The 14,584-nt window shown below is 36.8% G+C and overlaps 1 protein-coding gene and 1 long non-coding RNA gene across 7 annotated transcripts in view; both read right to left on the reverse strand.

Moving 5' to 3' along the window:
- The window catches only part of TBC1D5 (TBC1 domain family member 5), a 257,561-nt gene that overhangs the window by 109,246 nt on the left and 133,731 nt on the right, over window positions 1-14,584 (reverse strand). The window lies entirely within an intron of this gene.
- LOC134155162 (uncharacterized) lies at window positions 4,153-5,592 on the reverse strand. Its single transcript, XR_009961450.1, has 3 exons — window positions 5,229-5,592; window positions 4,842-4,969; window positions 4,153-4,706 (listed from the first exon to the last, which is right to left on the reverse strand). It is a non-coding gene; the product is annotated as an uncharacterized LOC134155162 (long non-coding RNA).

Raw genomic sequence — 14,584 nt, forward strand, 5'->3', positions numbered from 1 at the left:
ATAGCTTATATAAAGGCTATACATGAGTTGTGTGTTAATACTTTTAGGCAAGCTCTAATAATACAAACCTCAAACCCTGCTGTTATCAACATGGGCTACAGTTTTTTTAATGTTTCATTGTTGACTACAAACATTGGCACCACACTTAGAGATCTAGTTGCCTCCCTCTACAATTTAGATATTACTGCTTTCTTTTTAATGCTGTCTAGGGAACAATTCAGGTAGGTTGTGATGCCCCTACATGTTTCAGATATAGAAAACTACTATCTATTCATTTCTTCTTTCAGAACATGTTGCAAAATATTAAAATCTGAGAAGAAAGGATGTCATAAAATGAGGAACCTATAAAACCAATTTTCTCTTCTTCTAGAGATGGTTTAACAGTACTTTCAGCATATGCATTTCATGGTACATTTTTGCATCTGCAAAGCAAAAGTAAGGTATTTTGGTACTGTCTGCTAAACTGACAAACAATACTTTGAAGCTAACATGCAGGGACAAGGAGATATATTTTTAATTGTGTTTTTGGCTTAAATCTCCATTTTCTAGAAACCAGAATCTTTTAGGATGAAAGCACTATATAAATGAAAGATGGTATTAGTAATAATAGTTGACATCCTTTACTACGCTGGTATTGGCTTATATTTAAACACATCATTGAAATCTTTCATTTACCTAAATACAAAAATAATCAGCTATTTCTTTTTTCCTGAGGATACACTGAAAATAAAATATTTATTAAAAAAAAAAAACAAAACAAAAACTAGACAATTCATTCAGAGTGGAAGAAGGCAGTGTTTTTCTAACCAGAGAAAATAGACTGTAAAGATGATCAGATACAATTTCCTTCCCTTCAGGACTGTGTGGGGATATGAGGAGACAGGGGAGTCTCCAGGTTGACCTTTTGTTGCTGTTATTGATGACTGAAAACACAGGAGAAAATCTCACCATACCAAGACTGAAATTACAATGTGAAATTTAGAAATATATCTTAAACCGCACTGCAGTATTCAAGAAGAGATAAAATCTAAGATTTATTTCCACAGACAAGAAGCAGTGTATAAAAGCTACAAAATGCAAAATGCAATCCCATACAAAATAAACAGACATACAAAAAAAAACCCAACAAAACCCTACCGTGATTTGCCTGCGTGCTCTCCAAGCTTTTTTTATATGCTAACTCAGAACAGTAATTACAGATCTTGCAAGTTGACTTCTGTTTTCCAGAACTATGAGTTGTACGTAAAACATGTCTTTTCATTGAAACAATTACCATTAATCAAAACAGTGAAAGCTAATACCACTCAAGTCCAACCTACTGCTGTGCCCAGCAATATATCAAACTGTCTGTTGTCAAACACACTGAACAAACTTCAACAGACTGTTTTCACTACAAATAAGAGAAAACATGCTTGCTAAGTATTTTTTAGTCAAATTGCAACTTCAGTAATCCATTCTGTCACTGGATTTTAATTTGAAGTAGTCAATCACAGTCTCAGGCAGATCTGTATTTTGACTACAGAGAGGTAACTCACTGGGACTAACAAATGAGTACCTGCAAATGACTACTATAGCCCCAAATTTGTTTAAGGATTTATATGTATGTACTCAGGTTTGCTCCTGTACTCCATTGACGTTTTTCAGCTATGAGACTCTGAATTTAAAGGAAAGAAGAAAAATTAAAACTACTTTTCACCGTAACAGACCTAGGACACTTACACTTCTAAAAAGTTTAATAATACTGCATATTCTTCCACATTTGTAACTGCTTAAACTATTACTTGCACTTAAAAAAAGTATTACAAAGAAGCTGCTACCTTGGAATTTGTTCATGCATTAACAAGAACATATCTCCAGAAAGCCAAATTCATATTAAACACAGATCTCATCCACAATGACATATTATAGTCAATAAAAATAGAAATACTTACACTTCTCATGGCACCTCCCCTGCCCTACCTAAGAGTCATAACCATTTTCTTAATAAAGAAATACAGCATTTGGTATCTGACAGAAAAAAACTGTTTACCAGTGAAGTCAGTCTTTTTTGCAATAGGTAATCAATGCAGAAACGGAAGTTTTATATAAAAGATACAGAAGGACAGGAATATTGGAGTTTAACAAACAGATCAGGCCTTTATTACTAGCAAGCTCCATTATGGATTTGTGAGCTTTGTAAGCCAAGCTCCCCCAAGTGTAATTAAATTTTTATTTATAATGTGTTTGTGAATGTTAACTTCGTGTTGCCTCTGCTTGTTCCCCCCACAAACCCAATGCGAAATAGTATTCCACATTTACTGCCGCAGAGCGTGGCACTTTATCCAGTTGCTGAATTCATCTCTAGCCTTATAAGAGATGATAAGTACAAATACACATATTGTGTATTATTTATACACAAACACCCGTGTCTTTAAGCATAGATATATTCACACTCCTGCACGCAGACGCTCTGAGCCAAAACTGAGGACAAAAGAAGTACATGTCAGTTAAAATTGAACACGTGAGCTAGCATCACTTTTTTCTACCAAGAGCACTATTTATCACATATTTATATTGTGGAGAGACAGAAAAGCTTCAGTAAGAGAGGGCAATGCAGCACTGCAGAGTACATTTCATGCTTCAAGCCATGCCTGAGCTTAGTGTAAATGTACCAGGAAAAGGTTCTAAACTCCAACAAAGCCAGCATCTACGCTTCATTTTTTTGTTCATTTATGAAGAGGACTTCATGAAAAAGCCTTCTGACTCCAAGAATATGTTCTGTATTTTTTGTGTTAACTCTATTCCCTCTTTCATTCAGGTATTACCCTCTGGTACCAATACTTACATTAAAAAAAAAAAAAAAGCTTAATATAAGTAACCACAGGAGGATCTCTTCTCCCCTTGAAAAACTGCAAATAAAGATGTCAGCTATTGAGTATATTTGTGGCATCTCCAGCAGCTGCTGTTAAATACCAGCTGGTCTAGCTGATTAAAATTACCTCCGAGTTGGTATTATAAAGATGCCTGGGCAGCGTTGCTGTATTAATGGATTATTGAGTGAGCGATGAAAACCTTGGCCAGCTGATGCGTTTTATTACACATAGGCTTTATGATGTGTAATCACTGTAATTTTTATAACTAGAGGAAATAGGAAAAAAAAGAAGAACCTTCTTTCCTCCCTTACTCATACCAGAATCAGTTAAACCAGATCCTTTTTTTTGTGGGTTTTTTTTTTTTTTTTTTTTTTTTTGTTTCCCCAGTCTCTTTCTTAGGAGTTAGCTAAACAATTTGGGGTTTAATAGTTTCTGCATATGTAAGACTTTATCCACTTTTATCCTATGTGTAGGTCACATACAGGAAGAATGAGAAACTCTATGTTTAAAGCTGTATGTATCTATTTTACATATGTTTGGGTTTACACATTTGGTATTTATTTCATTCTTTGACTACCAGGCCAGAGCTGCAACTGGCAATATGAAATAAACCCTTGTGCATTATTTAACGACTGAACTACAATGCAAACATGCCTTATAGTCTCTGGTTCAGCAATTCAAGTAGTAAGGTCTTACATCTGGTCTCTCCATCTCCTCTCACATTCTCCTCCCCTTCCTGCCTCAGACCTTCCACACAGGATGTCCTATACTGGTCTCTCAAACTTTTTCCCCCCTTACTAACCACACATTACCACATTCTCTTGTTTTCAGTTGGTAGTCTGGTTTGTTCCCAAGCTTACTGTGCTAATTACAAAAATCATGTTATTGTTACCGTTTTTTGAGACTTAAGAAAGAATAAATGACTTGTAAAGATTCAGATGTATTGGTGAAACATTTTATTACAGATGACTTCTCTTGTGAGGTGATTCAGCAGGCAACCCAAAGTCACCTCTGTCCAAATGCCATTTACTGAAAGCATCTCAAGAAAAAATTCTGTCACTTTTTCAGGAATGGACACATCCCAGAAGTCAGCTAAAAATATCTGAGTTTTTTTTCAGTGGAATAAGAACTGCTGAAATGTAAAAACAAAGTAAAATTATAAAATCTTTATCAGTAACCTTAACTTTAACCTCTTAAATCTCTCTATGCAGAAATGAACCGTTGCTCGTCTTTTCCTAGACTAGATAAAACACAACTGGGTATTATTCCAGCCCACAGAGCTGAAGTTTTGGGAGATACTACTGCATCATACACATTCGCCTGCAATCTCTATAGAGAATTTTTTTACTCAGGTTGGTGGAGTTTATGCGAAGTACTGCAGACTATTTAAACCATTTGTTAGAAGAAAAGGCTGCTCTAAGCCCAGCATTTAATAGATCAAAAGACAATTTAGATAAAAGATGCATCAAAAAATAGATCAAACATAATTTAATCAACAAGGCTGTTAAAGGCAAGGACTTTACAATGGACAGACTTTTTCAATTTAAAGGTGAGTCTAGAAGTAAGTTTTGTTCCACTCAAGAGTAAATCTAGGCACTTCATTTGTACCAGGAGAACCGAAGCTGGTTTAAGGTACAAATGTGTGTTTCCAAATCCAACACAATCCAAGTATGTGATGTACATCTCTGCTGAATCACCTGGCTGTTCTGAGACACTCCTGCACTGCCACAACTAGCTGTTGAAATGCTGCTAGTTGTCTGCAAAAGGAAGGAGGAAAGCATGTTTTACCAGGTAGGGATGAACTACTGGGTAAACAAGGGCCTTTCCACTCTTCCTAATGTCACCATCTTCTTCCTGAACAGGGGTAAGGGAAATGGGCAAAGCCATCAGGGCAGGCCAAGGAGGAACACGCAAGGTGAAACTTCACCAAGCAATGAAGCCCCACAGCTCCCCGCAGTATGTAATAATGGCTGTGCTAGCCCGAAATACCTCAGCTTACAGCCTTGCTAAGTGCAGACGGCAGAAGCCATAGTGGGCTGCTCAGAAGTGTTGCCATCCGGCACCTGTTATGTCTCCATCTTATGTCTGGAGCCCAAGTGGCTCCTGCAGTCACAAACCTAATTCAGGAGGGAGGTGCGTTTTCATATTTGCTCCAGTAAAAAACAAATAAATAAAAATTAAAACAACGGTGGTTTTGCTTCGGTAAAAACCCCCACAGTTCCTATTTCCTGAAGCCAGGTAACTTATATCCCTCTGGAGTCAACAACAGGGCTGCATTTAGCAGCCATGAGGGGAAAATAACCCATTTCATACTGCCTGCGACAGAGGCGCTCTGTCCCAACTGTTTTCTGTTCTTCCCTAGGGTGCACTAGATACGCTATTTTAGAAACATTCCCCTCGAGGCGCACTGTACAACCGGACGGCCCGGCAGGCCGCAGGCACTCCACTCGGGCTGCCTCCCTCACGCCGAGGCCCGGCCGCAGCCGCCGTTTCCTTGGAAACCACGGGCACGCCATGCGGGGGGCGGGGCTACGGCGGGGGCGAGACCGGGCCCGCCTCTGGACCAGCTTCCAGGCGGCGGCTGCAGGCGCACTAGAACACGGGTTCAAATCCCGCCCCCGGATGGGGGAAAGGAGGCCGCTCCGGCAGCGTGTTTTCCTCGCTTTTCCTTAATTTCTATTTTGAGTAATCCTCATGCGAATAAGCCATGAATCCGTCCTGCATCTCGTACCGCTGTCAGGTCTTGTGCCTGTTTGTATGATGAGACACATTTAATGTACAGCGCAGATGCAGCTCTCTTGGATCCAACTGGGGATGGGCTAAGTGGCAGCGAAGAATAAACAGTCCCATAGTCAGAAAAACATCTTACTGAAGATGAAGACATAGTTATAGTTGAGATATAGTGCAAACATGAAATACTCCAAGTTTCACCCAAAAGGACTACGTGAAGTAAGATTTAAATCAATGTCCCCCGTGGGGATTCACACAAAGATAGCCAACTGGAAGCACGGAACAAGTAAATTATCTGAGAACGAAAAATTAAAGGGAGGCAATTCGCTAAATGCTAAATTTATTACAATATGCTAAACAAATATCTTTGCATTTGTAGTAAATACATATACATTGATATGCTCTGAATTAATGGTCAATTTAACATGCATGCTAAATTTTACGCAAAACAAGATTCTTAATTCACTTGGGTTAATAAACATAAAATTCTGATAATTACAGATACAATAATGTCATATGAGCACTTTAAACATATGCTATGGGAATTAAATCCTGGCTATTCCTGCCCACTGAGGACCAGTTTTTAATCTTCGATGCATGATATGTAGTAATGGATTTTACGAGTTGACTTTTTTAAATTTGATGATCAGGTTAATGAAATTTATAATGGTATTTTTCACACCAAGTTCAAAATAGTAGTTAACTCCTTGGCAGAGGAATTCAGATTGGACATGTAATGGATGTACCAGCAACTGCTGGTGTGAAAGGATTAATCATCATTTTAGACTTTTATTGAATTAGATAAAATGGGATAGGCATGAATCAGAATATATAACAATTAATCACTGGGCTTTATTGAGTCTTTTAAAAATCTTATTTGCTCCTGAGTTGACAACTAATCTAGACCATTCTGTACCAGTTTGACAACCTCTCCAGATAATGACTGTGACTAGAACATTAATATCGGCATTTAACAACAAAATATTTATTTTCTGGGTGAATTAGGCTAAAGGTAATACGCATGACTTATTCACCCCAAAACCTTGTAATTCAGCTCATTCTTTGCTACTAAAATCTGCCTTTTTTATATATATATTTGCTTGTTTTTTGAAATTTATGTACCGGATACGGCAGTGTGCACTGCTGACTAGTTTTTGGTATATCCAAGTAGCATTTAATGTAAATTGTTACAGCTATACACACTGGAATTGCTAGAAAATAATAATACTAAAGTTTTGAAGTTTATTTATTGATCACTGAGAATCACCCCAGTTAAATGACCATAAACCTCAACATCACAACAACTACTAATCCAGCTAATAGGAATTAAGGGAGATGGAAGATACATAATAAGTATCTGGGGGATATGGTATTTATCTCATGAGTGTAGTAAAGAGCTCATAATTTACGAGTGCCAAAACCCAAGTGCATCATGAAGGTCTTTCCTCACAAGTGACATTAATTGCATATCCCACAGATGCTTATTACATATTCTATTTATACCTCCAAGAAGAAAAATATTCGTTTAAAGTTTAAAGTTTTAGTACTGCTTAAACGCAATGTAACACAGCTGTCTCATGATGTCACAGGGAATATCAAAGGCTGCAGCACAGAGTCATAATGTAAAAAGTAGTTTAGACAGAAGATAAATCAGGGAATGTGCTTCAGTGGGAGACTCCCAGAGCTCAGATATATAATAAAACAGGACGTGTAACTACGTACTTTGGCTGAACATGGGGTTTAGACCATTAAAAAAGTTTTTCTGATTACAGTTACTGAAATAGGAAAAAAAAAATTAAATCTATTTAAATTCTTTTAAACATTTTTTCAATATATGTAATGTAAAACAATACTAAAATATGAATTGCTAAGGTCAAAGATGCCATTATCTTTTATACTGTTCAGTCTATACAAATATAGAAGGGTCATCATTAATAATTAGATATTAAGCACATTGGCATGCTGCAAACTTTCTGTGGTAGATATTCTTTTCTTCTGTTGCCTGATTATTCTTTTGTGATTTCTCTTATAGGTAACACAATGAGGAGAATTCATTGATTCAAGATGTCCTGTATACTTCTAGTTAACTGCATGTACATTATTAGAAAAAAGCCCCAAACCTGATATTGCTGGCTTTGCATGTCATTCCCATGTGTATTTGTTAGAAGAAATAAGAGTAAACCACAAGGCCCAAGCTTAAACTCCAACTATTCACACAGCATTTATTGATATAAGGAATTTTAAGCACTGTTATAATATTTAATATTACACAGTTGTGCTGCTACACTGCACACTGGCTACCTGTCTAATTTTATCCAAAATATCAAAATACTTTTTAGAAATTGCTGTAAAGGTAATCAGAGAAAGTATGCTAACATGTCCTAATTTCAAATAAGGTGATCAGAAGAAAAGCAGATAATTAAAAATTACAAATTACATGAAGGTTTATGAAGAGAGATGCTCTCTTGTGGACCTTCTAAACTGATTTTATACTGGGTGATGCCATTTTTGTTCTCTGAAATTTGGGAAAAATTATTGTCCCATTCAATACTGAACAATACATTCAATACTGAACAAAGTCTAGGTGCATCCACTGCCTCTTTCCTTAATAACAGTGCTATCTGGAAACTCAAGGAAGTCATCAACAGCAGTTGATATCAAGCTGCAAATGGCATGTTAAGAGTGTTTTCAGAGGAATAAAATAGAAGAGCAGCACCCTTGGCTTTCTGTGAAAATTCAAGTGTGACTCATTCATTGATTTCAAAAGATGCATTTGAACCCAGCTCCTACTCTTGTCTGCTTTTGTTCTTTTTCACTAAGCAATTCTATCTTGCAGTGATGTGCACAGATTTTCTCTTTTTGCCAAAATGTGTAGGGCCTTCATGCTGAGTTAACCCTTTAGGGCCTCATGCTATTACATTAAGTATGAGGGGCGATGAAATGTTCTCACTATTTTTACATTATTAGTTTGGTAAAATAATTCTATTTTTAGAAATGTTTCTCAAACATAATTTCTCATTCTTTACTTAGACTAAAATATTGTGAATTCATACAATATGCAAAAGTTGCACACCCTAATTAACGGCACTGCTCTTGAGCAACCTATTCCTGTGACCTGTGTTAATGGATTTTATTCTTTGGATGTAGCTGGCTTGCTTTAATATTTCATAGGGTACTTTTAAAAATTCTTGCTCAAAACCACATCATAACCAGGAAAGATACTCAAGGCATTCACCTATTTGGAACAAGATTTCTTTTTTATTGCTGAAGCTCCTAAAACACTAGCAAGATGTTGGAAAGAGGTTCATGGGGTCATGGAGAACTCCTATCTAGCTCACTCATTTTAAAAGTTAGAATTGTCAGTTGCATTATTTTCAGGGCAGGCCCTTTTCCTATTGCAAGCACATCCAACTCAAGAATTCCTAATAAAACAACTGTCAAAGAAGACTCAGAACGTACAATCCAAATTATATAGGTTGTCTGCAGAATTCCCCACCTTTCCTCAATGCCCCCCTCTCTCTCTCTCCTCCCCCAACCCCTCACCTCCATCTAACATTTGGTTGGACCGAAGGGGACAGAGCACTATCCATAGTTGCAGAAATGGCTATCCAAGAACTATGCTCAGTATCTGATGTGGAAACAAGAGGTGGATTGACTTGACTACCTTGTGAACTACTACTTTTGCATGGAGAAAAAGCAAAAAGGGAAGCATTCTTACCAATGCTGACAGTACACAGCCTTTCATTTTCCAGATTAACTGCATTCTACTGGGCAGCCAGATGCCTTTAGAGAAAATGCAGACTGGCCGTATTCCTACAGAATTACTATTTCACTAATTTCAGCAACATTTTCATTAGGGATGAATTATGGTTTCAGGATATAATTTTCTGCTAAAATTGAGGACTGAGATGAAAATGACTCTGAAGAGCTAAATGATTAACATATCCTCCTAGGCTGAGGGAGAATCTGACTGAAGACTGTGCTATCCCTGAAGCTGACATCCCACAGTTCACTAACTGTTGCTGTTTTCTTGAACACAATTCCCTGCTACTCTTCTCCCCACACACAAAAATCCAAAATGGCCTAGTTTGCTCTGATATGGAATAACAACAAAGTATTAAAAACTTTGTTTTTTTTTTTTTGTTTTGAAATCTAACTCCTGTGTTACGAACAGGTCTACATTGTATACATATAAGTATTTCATGCTCATTTGTTTAAAGATTTCAACCAAATTCTCCTATCTGCACTACCCGTTTTCTCCCAGTTATGTTTAAAGACAATAGTGTAACTCTTACATTTTACATTTTAGGCACTAAATTGTGTTTAGCGTATCATTGCTCTTGTTGAGTATCCTTTTTGTATTCTAGCAGAGGCTCTTCTTTGTGCAGCTTTTTCACATGCATTGAGATGATGCAAAAGAACCAAGGAGATTTTAAGGGCAACCTGCTCTATTAGTCTTTTAAGGACTTAAGACAGGATGATCTTTCCCTGCTGGATGGTATACATGGTTCTCTTACTTTATTATCACTTTAAAGGTATGTCTTCACAGGAAAGTAAAGGGCAGGCCACTAACATATGTATGCATTCCCATACTAACCTTAATTAGATAGCCCAGTTAAGAATAAGCAGTAAGGATGAAGCAAAACATAAAATTATCCACAGGCCTGGATTCTATGGGAAATGCTTTGGTTCTTACTAAGTGGTTAAGTCCGAAGCTCTGTATTTTGTCTCCAAACATCATGTTAACATGGGCATGTTAGCACGGTTTCATTTTTGGGGCACATGCTGAGATAATTGCCTTCTGCAACAGTTACTTGACTGACTTAGTGCCTTTTCTGTACCAATTTCCAACATGAGTTTTCTAGACTAAGTTCTATGTCATTGAAAGAAACAAAATGATGCATGAAATTAAACAGTACTAGTTAACCTGAACAGCTGATGCAATTTAAATATAAAGAAAACAAAGAAGTAAATGCTTGATACATGGCACCTTAAATTCCTTACTGGCGTAGAACTTCTCCACTCTGTTCAGCTTTTATAGTCCATAGCTATTGACTACAAAAGTAAAAGAAAAAATAACCCCCAACAAAGACAACCTTTCAAAACCCGTATATATTCCTACTCAATTCATCACAGGTTTCAGAAGATATTTACACTATTCAAATCCACTGGTCTCTAAGCCTACTTATGTTTGATGCCACCAGATGTGTTTTGTTTTTAAGGGTATGTGGGAAAAATAGAAACGGAAGCTGTCTTGCTTGTTTCTTTCCTAGATAAAGATAATTCCCTGTACTTCATATGAGAAGCACATCACCTGCATCAAGGAGCAACATAATGACAAATCTGCATTCCATCCTCACAGCCATCCAGTACTACTCATTATCATCTCAGTACATAATTATGCGGCAGGAGAGTAAAAATCTGATGAACACTTTTGACACCTCAACCAATCCTTCGTTCTGCTTATAAAGTGGTCTTTTACATGATGTATATGTTAAAATCTTAAGTCTAAGGTAAGACTAAAATATTATTTGTCACAGTAGGAAAAAAGATAAAATTGAAAGTTCATTGTACTGTAATTTTCAACCTAATACACAACAAGGAGCGGCAGAAAATTAAATACACATTTTTCAATCAAAAAACCAGAAAGCCTTTTGGAGAAACTCAACAATGAGCAACAGATGCCTATCATTTAAAAACACGAAAGGGTGAGTAGCCACACTTCAAAACAGAAGAAAAGCAGCTTCTGGAGTTAAATGGGATTTGCTTACTGCTTGAAAGTAAGACATCTACCCTCATGCTTCAAGAACTGTCCGCATTTATTTGCACAGAGCAAATGCTTTGAGATAGTAGACCATCACAGTACAACTGACACATCAACAGTAGGTGAGGCAATACCTCTCTCCGTCAAAATATAACGTAGCTTTCTTAAGTAAGCTTCAGGCATGTTTTCTTCTGTCTCCTAACTTTGAACTTACAGGTTTCTTCTTACAATATTTGTTTTACTCTGCAAAATAGAATTAATAGCAAAGTCTTCAAAGGTCTGAATCAGCTCCCAAAAGCTTTATCTAAAACTCCAATAGACTGTATCGCTTCTTAATTTGTGGGACCAACAGTGGATGGTAACCCTTCTTAAAAAGGTCTGTTCATATGGCATTAAATCTTTACCAAGCCCTCTACTGACAGACAAGCTAGGATTTATATCCCATTAAAATCTGCTTTATATGTAATGTTTTGTTTAAGCTAAATAGGAAATAATTACTGGAAATCAAGAAGCATCAATACCAGTTACTAAAGCCAGGATTAATTTGGTCCTGGACACTCAAATGAGAAGTATTACTTTGTTCAAAAAACATTTGTATTTGCTTAGTCTTAGTCATTGCTACGTACTAATTTATTTTAACAGAAAGACCAGTAGGTTCCCCTACTACATGCACAGTAGCTCAAAGTTTCTTTCATTGTAATTGCTGTCCAATTATTGACAACACTGGATTGAAAACCACAGAGGAACTGCAATTGGTTTGGACCATGCCATATATTACCTCTCTAATTTTTTTGGTAAATTGTGAAAAAACAAAATAAAGCCAGGCATCCTGGACAATCTGTAAAGTTCTCTGTAGGAAGGCTGATCTTTAATCTACTTTTTCTGGAGATCACGAAGAACTTGCTATTCTGATGACAATTGGGATTTTTTTTATTTTTTTTCTGGATACAATCAATATGAGTTATGTTCCATTAGTGCCCAGGTAAAATCCTTGAAATTTACCCTCCAGAGACCAGTGTGGTTATGGAAAAGAATACTGCCTGGTACCATAATGGCGTGGGAAATTAACTAAAACAGGTGGATGCCCCACAGCAGTGCAAGGCAGCTAAGAGCAGTAATAGTGGAGCAGCACATCTGCTGTTGGCTTTGCTGTAATGTAACCTTTCTACTGCTATCTTTGAATCTACACTCATGGCAAGTTACCCTGTAACTTAGTTTGCATCCTTCTGTTTCTTTTTCTTGTATTCTTCTTTTCCTTTGCTTCATGAGATAGGCTTCTTCCTGAGGTATAATTGTGGTATCAGCCTAAAGGACTGAAACTGCATCTTGAACCACAGTAGGCAGTATGTCTACCTGATTGATCATCATAAAGTGGAGAGGCAGCAGGAGGCAAAGTCATCGGCACTGAATGTTCTAAGAAGGCCCTTTTTGTACTGAGATTAAGCTATCATGAAATATTTATGCTCACTTCTGCATGTGCTTTATTGTCTGTTGGATATGTGCTTAGAAAGAGTTTGCTTAACCAATATAATACTGCCATCAGTGTTATGATGCAAGAGCTAGTGAGTTTATGCCAACAGTCAATTTTTGTTCTTAAATAAAGCTTTTTACACTTATGCCTTGTCACTATCTTTGTGTGCATTATTTCTATACAACAGTATCATTTATATTTACTTGATCTGGCTGTACTTATTGCATGCAGTTCTATGAGAATTTCATTTGATGCAATACAATTTACTTGGAAACCCTCAGTCCATAAAGTAAAGGAGCAATAATATTATTTGGGACTTTTCCAATTGACTCATCTTTTCAGTCCAATGTAAAAGAAGTCCTCTACTACAAACTACTATAAATGGAAGAATAATGTCCCAAAAATACAGGTAGCTGAAGACCTCCGTCAAACCTTTGTCAAGCTGAGAGAGCAACCTGCTTAATTTGCCATAGCAAACACTGGCCACTGCAGAAACTGCAGAATGCTTTTGCAATAATTATTTTGTACTTTAACATGAGTTAGATGTAAGGTCAAAGAAATTAACACTAGAATACCATTTAATCTAGGACATTAATCACTGTTAACTCATCTGATTTTACAATTAAATGAATGTTCAATCTGTCAAGCCTCCAGAGTACCCAATCTTTTTGTTCAATCTTAGCATTTTTTTCTTTTATTTAGAGAAAAGTTTATTATCAGGAAGCATGTCACTGAACTGTTAATGTAATCAATTCTATTTTATTTTCAAACCATTCCTGTGCTTTACTTTAAAAAGTACAAAATTAGATATGATTAGATAATTATTATAACTTGGTTAGACTGTATGCAATTTGCAGTGCTATCAGGAATGTGAAACAATGTTATGCTGCAAAGCATTATCTTGGGATCTAAAAACAAGCTAGAAACATGGTAAATAAGACCAAAGAAAGGTGTTTGCTGCATTGCTGGTTCCATTTTGGCTGATATTAATAGCAGTTGAATAATTATCACAGGGATATGCAGTGACTGACTGCAAGTGAATGAATGTGCGGTCTAACAAAATTTTCATCTACAGAAATCCCTGTACTAAGGTTGATACTGCATATGACACCATCTTGAATGACTGCAGCATGGAGTATGGCATAGCCAGGACCCCGGGATACCTTACTGTACCTAACAGAGTGTTCTTTCTTATCAGCAACAAAATGAGATAGCCAGGTAACATGAGGGCTGGTCACTGATGGCCTCCAGAATACAAAGAAATCCACTGCCCTGGGCTGAAGCTTCACCAAATGTAAACTACGCAGAGAAAAGTTTTCTTCTAAACTGGCAGAACTTCCCAGCATGCAGCCTGGCATACAAGGCTGGGGCTAATGAGTCCACAATTTGCAGAGCACTAACTGGTGAAGATTAAGATTTTTCTCATGGAAATGATAAAAACGATAATGAGCATACGTTTCACAAAACCAGCATACAACCTTTGCACTACTGGACAGCAACTGAAATTAATGAGTGATACCACAAGTACTCAAATGTCTATTAAACTTGCAGGTAATAATAATTTCAAGAAGTTTGTGACCATATTTTATTTTAAATGACAGTTTCTGAACATGGGAATGTACAACAGACTTGGGTACCGGCCGTTCCAGCAGAACAAGTCTTCCTCATATTTGAAAATTAAAAGGACTATTTGCAAACATCAAAGGTTGAAATCAACTCTATGAAAATACAAAGAGTAAGTAAGAATTGTTTCTACCTTGCTCCAGA

This window comes from Pezoporus occidentalis, unplaced genomic scaffold, assembly GCF_034315485.1.
Source record: "Pezoporus occidentalis ecotype Australia unplaced genomic scaffold, CSIRO_AGI_Poc_V1 ctg75, whole genome shotgun sequence".
Taxonomy (NCBI): Eukaryota; Metazoa; Chordata; class Aves; order Psittaciformes; family Psittacidae; genus Pezoporus; species Pezoporus occidentalis.